The sequence below is a fragment of the Stenella coeruleoalba genome, assembly GCF_951394435.1.
Source record: "Stenella coeruleoalba genome assembly, chromosome: 7".
NCBI lineage: Eukaryota > Metazoa > Chordata > Mammalia > Artiodactyla > Delphinidae > Stenella > Stenella coeruleoalba.
In genome coordinates this window covers 24,261,490-24,276,261 of record NC_137153.1, presented here as the reverse complement: position 1 = coordinate 24,276,261, position 14,772 = coordinate 24,261,490, and positions in this window count along the sequence as shown.

Sequence of the window (14,772 nt, the reverse complement as noted above, 5' to 3'; positions counted from 1 at the left end):
TGCTGATCTGAGCTCCTGCTGAAACTTACATGCCCTCTCTGTTTTTTTTCATTTTTTGCATGTTAGTATATTTTATTTTTTTTACATCTTTATTAGAGTATGATTACTTTACAATGGTGTGTTAGTTTCTGCTTTATAACAAAGTGAATCAGTTATACATATACATATGTTCCCATATCTCTTCCCTCTTGCGTCTCCCTCTCTCCCACCCTATCCCACCCCTCTAGGTGGTCACAAAGCACCGAGCTGATCTCCCTGTGCTATGCGGCTGCTTCCCACTAGCTAGCTACCTTACATTTGGTAGTGTATATATGTCCATGCCTCTCTCTCGCTCTACCATATGACCCAGCAATCCCACTACTGGGCATATACCCTGAGAAAACCATAATTCAAAAAGAGTCATGTACCAAAATGTTCATTGCAGCTCTATTTACAATAGCCCGGAGATGGAAACAACCTAAGTGTCCATCATTGGATGAATGGATAAAGAAGATGTGGCACATATATACAGTGGAATATTACTCAGCCATAAAAAGAAACGAAATTGAACTTTTTGTAATGAGGTGGATGGACCTAGAGTCTGTCATACAGAGTGAAGTAAGTCAGAAAGAGAAAGACAAATACCGCATGCTAACACATACATATGGAATTTAAGAAAAAAAATGTCATGAAGAACCTAGGGGTAAGACAGGAATAAAGACACAGACCTACTAGAGAATGGACTTGAGGCTATGGGGAGCGGGAAGGGTAAGCTACGCCCTCTCATTTTCACTGATAAAGCCCTTCCTATTCTTCAAAACACCAGCACCTGCAATGAGTTTGTGTGTGACCACTCCCGGGGGCATTTGCATTCAAACCAAAGAAATGAATCCCTCATGAGATAACTCTCAGGTAGTCAGACACACTGAACAGAAGGACAGCAGCACCACCCACGTTCCACACGTTCCACACGAGGGTGGGTGTGAGGGCTGGAGGGCTGGCACCAGAGAGTCTGCATGAGGAACAGGAGACAGGGCTGGGACTTAGATGTGGATGGAGCTGTCATCTCTCTGGGAATGGGTGGGTCTGAGGAATGAGCTTTAGAGACACAAGTGGAAAGAAAAGGTAGCAGAAGATTCTAGGCCAGAGAGCTCTAAAAGGTTAGGCCTCATCTCTCGCTCTCTTTTTCTCTCTTACTCCTCTTACTCTTCCTCTTTCTCTTTCTCTGCTATGTGAGGACACAACAAGAAAGCAACCGTCTGCAAGCCAAGAAGAGAGCTCTCACCAGAGCCCAACCACACTGGCACCTTGACCCCAGACTTCCAGCCTCTAGAACTTACGTGGGGCTCTCACTGTTGTGGCCTCTCCTGCTGCAGAGCACAGGCTCCAGACGCGCAGGCTCAGCGGCCATGGCTCACGGGCCCAGCCGCTCCATGGCATGTGGGATCTTCCCGGACCGGGGCACGAACCCGTGTCCCCTGCATCGGCAGGCAGACTCTCAACCACTGCACCACCAGGGAAGCCCTGAATGTGGATCTTGATGTTTGAATATGTTTTAACCTTGCACGATGTCTATACTAACAATGTATGGGTTGTTTGATAAATAAATATTTTAAAATATTTTTTTAAAAAATAAAATAAAAATAAAAGGTTAGGTATCAGAGGAGAGAAGAGGGGCAGCTGAAAGAGGAGGAAAGCCAGGTGACAGGGAATGGAAAGGGGGCTTGGAGAGAGTACAGGGGCACCTTGGCATCCCCTGGAGACAGGTCCCTGCAGCACAGAGTTTCCTGGCGCCCTGAGGGAGATGCTGGCATTGAAGGGAAGTGGCACGGAGAAATGAGTCAGGGACCTGGGGTTCTCATGCCACCAGGTTGCATTACAGGGCTGGTTGACTGGGCACGAGGCTGTAAAGGACACAAAAACGTCAATGGGATAAAGAAGTAAATTAGTACCAAATAACTCGGGTCTCTCCACATAGCTTCTTCAGTAAGCTGGTCCCCACTCCCACTGAAACAGTCTTGGGTTGGAACCCCCAACACTCCTCTCCGGCACCAACTCCAACCCCACTAAAAAAGGGTGGGATGGATATTTCCCAAAGCCTGTTTGTAGCACACCAAACACATAACCTGCCTGGATATGTACACAAGTGGTCCAGGCCCAGGCTCCAGCTCTACCAAGCATTAGTGTGTGACCTCAGACAGCTGCATCCCTCCCTCAGCTTCAGCACCCTCATTGGAAACACAAAGGGCTGGGTCAGGCCCTTCCAGCAGTAATATTCTGGGAGGGGAAGGCTGAGAGAGATTGGGCATAATGCGGGCCCTGTGGCGGCCTGACAGGTGTGCGGAGGGCTGAGGGGAGCAAGAAAGCGTGCCAGTTGGATGCAGCCCAGAAACCCTCACTGTGGCTTGTTTGCTTTGAAAGCTTAGTACGGGAGTGATGCTGAGGGGAAAGACAGTGACCTTGCAAATGGGGCTACTGGCAGACAGAGGGTGCGATTAGCAGGCTGAGCTCACGTGTATGTGTGCGCGTGCGCACACACACACACACACACACTCAGCTGGCGCACACTTGTCTTGAATGTGCCACCCCAGCTGAGGGGGAAGGAAGGGGCTTGGCAAGGAGCTGTGGAGAAGGAAACGACAGAGGGAGATCAGGAGACCCTGTTCTGCTTCAGTCCTGCACAAAGCCATGTAACTTTCCCCATTTTATAGAGAGAGAAACTGAGGCAGCCCTCAGGAGACTAACTTCTTACGGAAGAAGGCGGACGCAGGACGGAAGCCTCAGGCACTGACAGTCGTCTGGGTGGGTCTCACTTGGACTGAAAGGCAGTCCTCCCTCGGCCTCTGCATCCTCATTGGAAACACAAAGGGCTGGGTCGGAAGACTGGTAAGTGAAGATGGCTCAGATGGAGGGTGTGATGGAAAACATCTCACCCTTTCTAGAGGAAAAAGCCACAACGAAACAGAGCTGCCATCAGCAGGGAAGAAAGAGCAACCTTCCGGGCACTGAGGCCTGCGGTCAAGTAAATGGTCCCACAGCTTCATCTCCTGGCCCCTCCTTGGTGTCTGCTTCCATGTGCCCAACCTCTAGAAGGAGGAGGCTTCCAGGGTGACTCAAGCCCTCACCTCTGTATTCCTACTCCTCAATTTAGGGCGCTATTCTCTTGACTCCCAGACGTACTCCAGGCCTCACTCGCCGAAGTCCCCCTCCACAGGGATGTCTCAATCCCTCACAAACGTCTCTCAAAATGAGACTCATGCTCATCTTGTTAATTCTGCTCTTTCCGCGCCATGGGATGGAGTCCAGGAGCCGCTGGGGGTTTGGAGGGGACCAGGCTTCTTGCTTGTAGACGTTGAGTCCTGTCCTAAGTTAGGACCACAGGGAGGGAGTAGGGGTGGAAATCACACAACTAATTCTTACAGAACAACTGGCCTGGGCTTTACTACCCTATTGGGGTGAGAATTTCCCATCCGAGGTGAAACTGCTTCATCAGGCTCAGGCTCTACTCAGGAAGTGGCCTTGAGGGATGACTTCCGGGAGTGAACACACTGGGGGTGGTTGTTCTCCCACACTCTCATTCCAAAACATCCTTAATTTCCTCTAATAACATGTCATGGAGCCATCAGCACCCACAAAGTAGATGAAACTCTGAGTGGACCCATTCATAATTCCAGAAGGGCTCCTCTCACGGGTGACACGCTCCATCCACTAGCTTTCTGTCTGGCATAAAACTGCCTCCATCAGCTCCCTGGGGCCCCTTATTCACCCCTTGTCCTCCCGGATGCAGCATGTCCTCCCGGGCAAAGGCAAGGAGTGAGAGGCTGAATTCTCTGGCCAGCCCTGCTGCCATGAGTTCAGTGTGGAGGACCCCAGTAGGCCTCAGGGGTCTCCAGTGGGGAGTGCAGTGGGCCCCAAACTGCCCTTGGGGAAGCAGATCCCACCAGCCTTCACTGCCTGTCATGTCCCTCGTTCTAAACAGAAGAATTCCTGGCTGCATGAGTTTCCTGCAGCTGCTGTAACAAATTACCCCAAACTAGGTAGCAGAAAACAAAAGAAATTTTCTCAGCAATCCAAAAATCAAGGTGTCAGCAGGGCCGTGCTCCCTCCAAAGGCTCTAGGAGGAAATCCTTCCTTGCCTCTTCCAGTTTCTGGTGGCTCCTGGCATTCCTTGGCTTGTGGTAGCATCACTCTAATCTCTGCCTCTGTCTTCACATGGTCTTCTCTGTGTCCCTGTCTCAAATCTCCCTGTCCTATCTCTTATAAGGACACCAATCATTGGATTTAGGGCCCATCCTGAATCCAGGATGACCCTATCTCGGGATCCCTAACTGCAGCTGCAAAAACCCTATTTCCAAATAAGATCACATTCCTGGATATCAAGGGTTAGGACTTGGATATGTCTTTTGGGAGGACACAGTTCCTCCCACTATACTGGTTCACTGGGCACTTTCTTGAAGGTGACGCCCTCTACCCAGCTTTGAGGTCTAGACTCTCCTATTCAAGGTTCCCCATCCTACTTACCCTGCCCCATTCCACGTGCTCCCCACAGCATTCGCCCATAGCAGTCTACTCCGTTCCCCCCTCTCAGTGTCCTCATTCTTGTTGATAAACTCTACTCAAGCTGTCCCCCTACCCGAGCTGTCCTCCCTTCTTCCCCCTGGGTCCCGCCTCAGAGGCTTCCCCGGCCACTCCAGCCCCTGACGGATGGTGGGGAAGGAAGAACCTGGCCCCAAGGCCCTAAGCACTGGCTCTGTCACGTACCAGCTGCTTGAGCTTAGACACGCCTCTCCATGTCTCTGGGCCTCAGTTTCCCCACCTGAAGATGGAAACAATCCCTGCCTCACAGATTGGTAAGGAGTAAATGGCACAATACACATGAGAGATTCTGTCACCCAGTAAATGCCCAGTAAACGTTTGTCCTCTAGTTATTCGATCTTCCCTTCTCTGAATCCAATTCCATTTACGGCCAGCACTGCCCTGCATCATTTGCTTCTCATCTCCCCAGGTTAACCTTCTTGAGGAAAGGGACAGGTAGTGAGCCTTCTCTGGAGCGTCTCACAGTACCTGGCATAGACTTTAGTCAGTAGAGGTCTGATGCCTGGGATAAACTCCACGGCAACACCCAGACATCTGTATTTCAGACCAGAGAGGAGGCCTCGGCCTGGATCCCAGGCCCTGCGTCCCTCTGGTCACCTCCCTGGTCTCCTTACCCCCAGACCTCACATCTCATAGGAGAGGCAGGGCCGTCCTGGCTCCTGCAGGCAGCAGACAAATGGGGTGCAGTAATGGAATGAGAGGCACTGAGATCAAATTCCACAGTGATTAAGGTGAGGCGACAAACTCCAGAGGCCAGATGTTGGTGTAATTAGGGTGAGAAGCGAATCAGGCAGGCTGAGAACCCCAAGGCCAGAGAGGCGGGGCCCATCCCCGTTCCAGGAGGACCGCTGTGGTCAGCCAGGTCGAAGGAGATGGCTCTCCATTAGGTCCTGGCAGGGAAGGGCGAGCAGGCTGCTGCTCTGCGTCATCTGGGTAGAGCTGTTGAGTGGATGTGACATAATTGAATGAGGCCTACACATCCTGCACCCAGAGCGGGGGAATTAGCAGTCCGACCCTCGCCTGTGGAGACGGCGTTCCGCCCTCATCTGCCTGCATGGCTCCATTCGATGGCCGCCTAGCTGGTGGGTGGGTGGGGGGGCGCCAGGAAGGGGCTCTGGCCAGGGCTGTGGAAGGCAAGGAGGGGCAGCGGGAGATGGGCAGGGAGAGGGGGCTCAGCCAGGGATGTCCCAGAAGAGGGGGCCGTGGGGAGGGGGCAGGGGGATAGGCAGGGGCAGGAGGGAGCCATGGGGTGTTTGCCAGACTGCCAAACGGATGGCAAGGTGACATAACCAGAGTGAGGCGGGAGGATGGGGCTAGAGGGACCGGGGAGGGATGGAGACAGGCAGAGAGTGGGAGATGAGGGCAAGATAGGCAGGGAGATAACATGACAGCAGCCAAAGATAGAGAGATGAGATGAGCTGAGCCATGGAGGGGAAGAAAGGGGCAGATAAAAAGAGGCTTAGTGAGGGCTTCCCTGGTGGCACAGTGGTTGAGAATCTGCCTGCTGAGGCAGGGGACACGGGTTCGTGCCCCAGGCCAGGAGGATCCCGCATGCCACGGAGTGGCTGGGCCCGTGAGCCATGGCCGCTGAGCCTGTGCATCCGGAGCTTGTGCTCCGCAACGGGAGAGGCCACAGCAGTGAGAGGAGAGGCCCGCATACCGCCAAAAAAAAAAAAAAGAAGCTTAGTGAGAAAGACCGACTGACGGGCAGCCGGAAGAACAAGCAGACAGGAAGATAGGAGCTTCGTGGAACGGGCCGGGCCCTCTCCTGCAGTAACAGCAAGATTTCTTTTTTCCTCTGTGCACTCACTGTGTGCCTAGCAAGGTTTTAAATATTCCACGTTACCTCATTTCTTCCTCACAATATACTATCTTACAGGTGAAGAACTCAGAGTTGGGGAGGACTGGTTACCTGCGCAAGGAGACCCACCTAGACACAAAGGAGCCAGATGTGAACCCAGGTGGAGCCTGACTTCATGCCCCGCCCCTCACCACCACACTAGCAGGGGCCCCTCCTGGGTTCAGCCCCAGTGAATCTGTCCCAGGCTAGGGCTCCCCAGGCTGGCCAGATACAGAAGATGTCCTGGTGGCTGTAGGCATGGAGAGTGGTCAGGAGGCTGTGTCTTTTTCACCTTTCCTGGTCTCTGTCCCCTTCTCTGAGACCCCTGGCACTCCCCCTTGCCATCGGTGGAGGCCCCTCCAACTCTCAGCTGGCCATCAGTAGATCTCCAAAGTGTGGACTGATGTCATTTTAAGGTATGGCCTCTGACAGGGGGCGTCAGGGAGTAATAAGAGAGACATTTGAAGGACAGGAAGGGTTCCCTGTAACCTTTAGTAACCCAACATGGGTAGATTCCTCCTATACTGACTCAGCAAGCTAGTTCTGGCTGTGTGACCTCTGACCGGGTGGGGAGAAAAGATATCTGGAGACCTGCTACCTGTTGCCTCTGCGCTCCTCCCCCACCCACCACTGCCCATGGAAAATTCCCAGCCACAGGCACAAGCTTCTAAAGCTCTGCCAGCCAGACCCACCCAACCCCTCCCCAGAAGCAGGGGCAGCCTCGCTTCTGGTAGCAGCCACTGATCACTCCTGGAAAGAGCTCAGCTGTCCTCCCTGGCTGCCCTCGGCCATGAGGGTCTGGCGAGGGCCCCCTGTCCCGCCCAGCACCTTCCCAGGCCCCTGTGGGGAAGACAGAGGGGTTGCCCATTTCAGCTCACAGACAGCTCTGCCAAGGGGCCCTGAAGGGAGGTGAGAGCCGTTCACCTCCACGGGCAGTAGCTTCCTAACAGCAAAGCTGGGATGCTCGGTGCCCGGGAAGGAGGTGCTGAGCCCTCCTCCTACCTCGGCCCTGGCGCAGCAATGGAGAGAGCAAATCAGCTTCTCCACTCTGCCTGCGGGAAGTGGACCGGCAAGGAAGGCGGGGGGAGAGGCATGGAGGAAAGGAGGGGAAGCAAGGAGAGGTAGGCAGGAAAGAGACTGGAGAAGGGACACCGGTGATAGAATTCACAGCTGAAGGAATGACTTCATCCAAGCCCCTACTTCTACCCATAAGGACCCAGTTAGGTGAAGGGACTCACCCAAGGTCACCCAGCTAGTCCGGATATTGGATGGGGTCCTCCCATAGCACTCCCCTCGTCACATCCGGATGTATGACTCCAAGAGGAAGCTCATGGCTTAATTACCAAGGGGCCAGGAGTCTAACTCTGCCCTGGGAACCAAAAAGCCATGTCTCCTCTCCTGCCCAAAAAGCCTCCATGGCCTCCCCAACCCAGGCTGCCTCCCGAGCCTGGTGGTCAGGGCCCTCCCAGCCTGGGCCAACCTCTTCTCCATCCTGCCTCCCACTAATGCTCCCCACATATCCCTGATCCAGCTCACCCCTTGCAGTATGGTGACCACCTGTACTCTTCCATGTTGGCTCACACTGGAATCCCCTTCACTTCAGTGTTACCCTCAGATGTCAACTACTTTGGGAGGCCTTCCTCGAGGCTCCTGGGCCTCAGGAAGCTCTCCCTGTCCTGTACTACCATGCCACATTTTGGGACCTCTTTTACGGAGGAAGGAAAGTAACATTTATTGAGATTTAGCGCTACCTTCAATACGCCTGGTATCATTATCTCTACTTTACAAATGAAGAAACAGATTCAGAGAAGTTAAGTAACTTACCCCAAGATCACACAGCTAACTATTAAATGAATGATGGAGGCAGAAATCAAATCTAGAGCTAACCCTAAAACCCTGTTGTGCTTTGCATTATAGTTGCTGTATATTGCTCATTCACAACCTCTTGTGCAGTAAGTTCCTTCATGTAGGAGCTATGCCTTCTTATATCTTATGTCTAGCTAATCTAGTAGAGTGTTTGGTTTATAATTGGCACTCCAAATAACCATTTTTAGGATGGATAGATGAATGGGTGGATAGATGGATGGATGGATAAGTGGGTGGGTGAATGGATGGATAGATGGATGGATGGATAGATGGATGGATGGATGGATGGATGGATGAGTGGATGGAAGGATGGATGGATGGATAAGTGGGTGGGTGAATGTATGGATAGATGGATGCATGGATAGATGGATGGATGGATGGATGGATAGATGAGTGGGTGGGTGGATGGATGGATGGTTGGATGGATGGATAGATGAGTGGGTGGGTGGATGATGGATGGATAGATGAGTGGATGGAAGGATGGATGGATGGATAGATGGATGGATAGATGAGTGGGTGAGTGGGTGGGTGGGTGGATGGGTGGATGGATGACAGAAGAGTATAACATCTCCATATGACATCTGCAGAGTGGGGTTTGCGCACGACCCCAGGAATCATAATCAGCCACCAGCAACATCTCAACGGAGTCTTAGGAAAGAAGTGATGATGGGGGCGTCACCATGGAATCTAGTGGGTGGAAAGTTGCTCTACTGCCAGGACAGGAGAAGGCCACTTCAGCAAGTGGCAAGGATTCTTAGACTTGAAACATCAGCACTGAACTGGAATATCCTTAGAGATAATGAGGTCCAACCTCTCATCACCCCTCCCCTCTCATTTTGCAGATGAATAAATTGACTCTCAGGGAGAGGAAATGACAAGCAATACCACACAGCTAAGGTGATTCTAGGCACTCAGTTTCTATAGCAACAAAGTGACTTTTGTATTATACAAGAGGGCAGTCATCTGGATGAATTAGATGATATTCAGTGTTGTGTCCTGATCACAGGAACCTCTTCTGGGAGACCCTTTGTGAGGGGACCGTGGAAAGGTGTGACACAAGGGAAGTCCCTGACGGCCAGGACAATTGACCACCAAGCCCAGGGCACTGAAAGGGGCTGCATCTTCTCCCTGCTGGCATCCTTGCCCAGCCCAAAGGGGGCTTGGCAGTGCAGCCCCCTTAGGCTACCATGTGTGACCCCAAGTCTTGGACTGCATGGGAAGGACTCTTGATCTACTCCACCTGCCTCCATCTTCAGAGGCTACTACAACCCCAGGCCACATCAGCTTCTCCAGGCCACCCTCGGTCCAGCCTCTGGGCAACTGCCCTGGGGGGGGCAAAGGGACCCTCTCTCTCGGGTTGTCGTTATACTCTGCCCTTTGTTCCAGGGGACACGGGCAGTGTATCCAGACACGTTTGTGGTGCTTGTTTGGGCCCCCGTGATGGGTAAACTGAGGCACTGTGCAGCTTGGGCCATTTGTTCAGGCTCACCCAGGAAAGAGAGACACAACCATGACTCCAGGGCCCCTCAGTCCCAGCCGACCCAACCCTGCCCGCCCCCTGAGCCTCGGCAAAGCCCAGAGGCACAGCTGAGCTGAAAGAAAATTCTCCCTGAGAGACAATATCAGCCCTTCTTGTTCTCGTATTCCAGATCCACATCCTCCTGTTTACTAATTTTCATTTCTGAGCACTCATGGGGCCCCTGAAGGAGCTTCACATGGAATTCCCCATAAATCCCAAGAAGAAGGGGAGCATCTGGGGAGGGCAACAGAGGCACAGGGAGGGGGACGACGGGGCTCAGTGTAAATTCTCAAGGCCTATAGATGTCCACAGAGCGTGTTAGGAGCATAACAAGAGAGGCCACAAGACAGGCCCACCCCCGACCTCCCTCCATCCCCCAGCTGCCCCTAATGGTGGCAATAAAGTCTTCAGAGACACAGGGCTGGGTTTTAAGCTCCATGCAAATCCTTGATCCCTCCCCCTCCCCCAATGAGAAGAAACAGCAGCACTGTCACCCCCACCCCCTCTCCCCACCCTTCATCCTGACCCAAATGAGATCCAGAGGCCAAGCACTGTTACCCAGATCAAAATTCCACTGGGAAGAGTTCTCTCTTCCTCCCTCTGCTCTGCCCACACACCTCCTTCTAACCCCTCCCCCCTCCCATTCCACTCCTGGAGATGCCAACGGAGACAAAAGTTGCAGCCCAGGTATCTGAAAGGCCCTGGCTCTCAGGGGGCAGGTGGAGGGGACTGGAGATCCACTTGCCTGGCTGACCCAGAACTGATCCGTGGGGCACTTCAAAAGCTCAGGGTCGGGGCTTCCCTGGTAGCGCAGTGGTTGAGAGTCCGCCTGCTGATGCAGGGGACACGGGCTCGTGCCCCGGTCCGGGAAGATCCCACATGCAGCGGAGCGGCTGGGCCCGTGAGCCACGGCCACTGAGCCTGCGCATCCGGAGCCTGTGCTCCGCAACGGGAGAGGCCACAGCATTGAGAGGCCCGCGTATCGTAAAAAAAAAAAAAAAGCTCAGGGTCTGGTGAGCAGAGCCCCCCAGGAGCACCTGATTTCTAACTCTGCTTCTGCCACTCCCGAGCTGTGTGATTTCCAACAAATCCTGTCCCCCTCTGGGCCTCAGTTTCTTTATCTGTGTAATGAGTGAGCTCAGAGTTTGTTGCTGAGGAAACAAGGGGAGGACTTAGCAAGGGGACTGTGGCCCCGCATCTCATCCTGAACCGGAACAGCCCTGCTCTTATCTCTCTTATCTGCAAGGCTTCGGCTAAGATTTCACTTGAATAAAAGGTTTGGTGGTTGTAAAAAAAAAAAAAAAGGCAGTTTAAATCCATTGGCCTAGAAATGACCTCTGTGATTCCTTTCTTCTGTCTCATTCTGTGATTCAATCGATGCAAATGCATTTTTTACTAGCTGCCCCAACCTGGATTTCACACATTCTTGCCGGTGGTCCCTACAAGACAGTCGTAGTCACCAGGCCTCGTGCCTTCATTTGACTTCAGAAAGTAGGTCCCCCCGAGCCTCTGGCTGGGTGTATAAGACATAGGTCCCACCTTAAGGTTCAGGAAACAGGTGTCCCCCTGAAAAGATAAACAACCCAGCCAGGACACCTATGCCAAGTGTGGAGTGAGTACTTTAGCCAAGAAGGGTTGCAGGGCATCCAGGATGCAGAGGTGACCAGGGGTTCCCAGATACATGAGAATACCAAGAAGGGATTACACTGGCTCTATGTGGGGGGCTCAGCAAATGGACTAAGCAGGCTTCAGGGGTGAGCAGGGAGGTAAGATGTCAAGAGTCAGAATACCTGGGCTTAACTCGGATTCTGTCACCGACTTGCCATACGACTTGGGCAAGCCATTTACATTCTTAGCCTCAATTTCCCCATCATTACCTAGGATTCTACCCAGCTCCCTGTGATTCTCTCCTGCACCTACCCCAGGCTCTTCCCCAGAGGTGGCCTTGGTCATGGGGGAAGGACAAGGGATGAATCCAAGGTCTGACAGGTCAGACTGAAACCCACAAACTGGGGACCAAACATAGAACCCAGGCCTGGCTGCCCTGGTTCTGCCTCTGCCCAACCCTGTAAGTCAGGAGGAGGCAAGAGGAGGGTGGGAGAGAGGAAAGCCAGCATGAAGAAGGACCGCATCCCACGCTTTGCCTCTCCAGGTTCATCAGCCAGGCTGGAGGAATCCCCACTGCTCAGAAGGGAGAACTCCTAATGAATATTCATAGTCACTAGAGGCCTCATTTGCATCATCCATATCCCCAAATGCCATGAGGATCAGCTGTCTCTGTCCTCTCTGGCTGCCCCTCTCGTGAACAGGAGAGCCTGCCCGCCTAATCCTCATCACTCCTGCAACCCGCCCACCTCCTTCACCTCCTGTCGTCCTGGCCTTTGCCGTGTGCCCTGACCCAGGCCCTCCCCAAGGTGCCAGGCATGTGTCAGACCCTCCACGGCCAAGGAACCCCCTCCACCCCCCAAGCTGAGCAAGCAAGGAGGTCTGAGCCGGTTAGGTGGGCTGCCAGACCCCGTGAAGCAGGACAAACAATCCCAGGGGCTGGGATTAGGTTGGCGAAGCTGTAAAGTGAAGAGATGTGGGTAGGGCATGCGAGGGACACGTGAGGCCCCGTCACTGGCTCTGGGAAACGGGCCCTGCTTGTCCCACCGAGGCCTCCACAGTGACCCAATCTCCCTCCCATACCTGCTTCCACCTCTGGGCTTGACTAGATAATTCAGAACCATCCCCCGGGCGCCCAGACTAACCAAAGTGCAGTAGCATTTGAAACGCAGGGTCTCCCAGGCTCCCTGGGTCTGGAAACAGCCAGTTCTGCCTGCCTTTACCTCCCGAGGCTGGGCACTCGTGGCCACCTCGGGAAGACTGTATCAGACACTACGATCCCAGGCAGATAGGTCTCCTTCGGGGTCCTCTGAGCAAACAAGGCTCATGTGAGTCTCCACCCCTTTGTTCATGCTGTTCCCCTGCCTGGAATGCTGTTCCTATACATCCCCGTGCACAAAGAATAAAATGCAAACGCTACTCCCACTGCAAAGCCTTCTTCGTGTGATCCAGCTGGACTGGTTATTTCTTAGAAATCCTCAGTCACACTTGCGGAACCCAAGTGCTTAACTTTCTTTCATGACTTCCCTGTGTGTGTGTCTTTACCTGTGTAATAGTGTGGGCATGTCTATGTGTGCATATGCACGTGTGTGTGTGTGTGTGTGTGTGTGTGTGTGTGTGTATACAACTAAGTTGTAAATCCCTGAGGGCAGTAACGTGGTCCTGTTCTTCCTGAGTGTCCAGTATTCTCCAGTCCATTCCAGTCACAAAACAGTAACTCTGTACATCTGCTGCTGTGGGAGTTGCCGCCAACTCCCACCCCGCCCCCAAAGCCCCCAGCTACACCTGCAGCTCCATGAGCCCCTCTGCATCCTCCAGGGCTGGGTGTTTAGGGAGTGGTCGATGTGTAGATGTTGAATCGTGCACGTTAGATCGTGCACCTCTGCCTGGAACCATCACTTCTTTGCCTGTCGCGCCCTCTTCCGCCCGTGGTCACCTCCCAAAGGCACCTGCCAGTGACCGAGAACTCAGAAGCAGAAGTTCCCAGTGGAGTCTCAGGAACTCAGCCAGGGCTCCAGACTGAGGAAGGGAGTGGAGGCTCCAGGAACCCTAAGTCCCTGGGGGCCTCCCCACCTCGGAAGATGCTGGGTGTCCCTGCCTCCCAACCAGCGTACAGGGAGTGAGGACTGGCCAGGGGGCCTGTCCTTCAGAAAAGTGACTCAAAGAGGTAGCCGGAGTGCCTTTGGGCCTTCAGCTACAAAAGTGGGTCACCATGGGGGAAAAAAGTCGTTAAAAAAAGAAATCTGTTTCTGGAAACTGGTCTAGTGCTGGCTGGGAGCTGAGTATCCCCTGAGGGAGTTCCAGAAATCTCCCTGTTTTCTTCCCCGGCATCTCCTAAGCCACCAGGTCTCCAGTCTCTGGGCCCCAGAAGCCAAAATGAGCTCTAGGTAGAAACAAGAGGGGCCTCTCCCGGCCCACCCCCCACCACTGCCACCTCGCGGGGGCTCCTCTCTCCGACCAGTGGCCCAGAGCCAGCGCTGGGCCCCTGGAGCAGGGGCTGCCGGGCTACATGGGCTGCGTCGCTCTGCTTTCTGGGTTGTTCCTAAACTGCTCCACTTCCTGTTAAGTAGGACACACCAGGGAGTGAGAGCATGGAGCTCAAAGAGGGGCCGGGAGGATGTGCAGACATTCCCCAGGCCAAGGAAGGGCCTCTCAGGGTCAGCTGGAGGCGGCAAGGCCTAGAAGGGGAGGGGGTCTCGCCCAAGACCACCCCCTTAATGAGTGGTATAGATAGGACTACCAACAGCTGCTCACAGCGTAAGAGGGCTGGACTGGAAGCCAGAACTCCCAGGGTCAGTGCCAGGCTTTGCCCCTGGCAGACAAGTGACCTCACTGCACCAGGCCTCAGTCTTTCCATCTCTAAAATGGGACTAACAATATCTACTTCATGGGTGGTTGTAAAAATTGAACCAAATACTTTATGCAAAAGACATTTGTGTACAGGACTTAACAATATTCTATACAAACATCAGGCATTATCATTCTTCTTCTTAACTACAGTTCCTTTGGCCAAAAGTCCCCCAGACTGGCCGGTCACATGTTGATAACTGCTGAACCCAGGGGCGTGGGGGCTCGTTATGCTATTCTCTCTCCTTTTGTACAGAAGAAACACAGCTGTGTTTCTGTTTCCACCTGCACAGCCTGCCCTGGCCCTGAGATCCTTGCACTCACATGTGTGGCTCTGAAGGACTCTCAAGGCATGAGTGACCTCTGACCTCTGATCTCCAACCTCCAAGAGTGCCGCTCACGAGAAAAGCAGGAAACGGGGCCGCTATTGGGTGCCTGCGGTGGGTCAGTCACTTTAGAACATGTGACACCGGTATCATAACCACTTTATTACTGCTATTATTATTACCATTATTCCCAT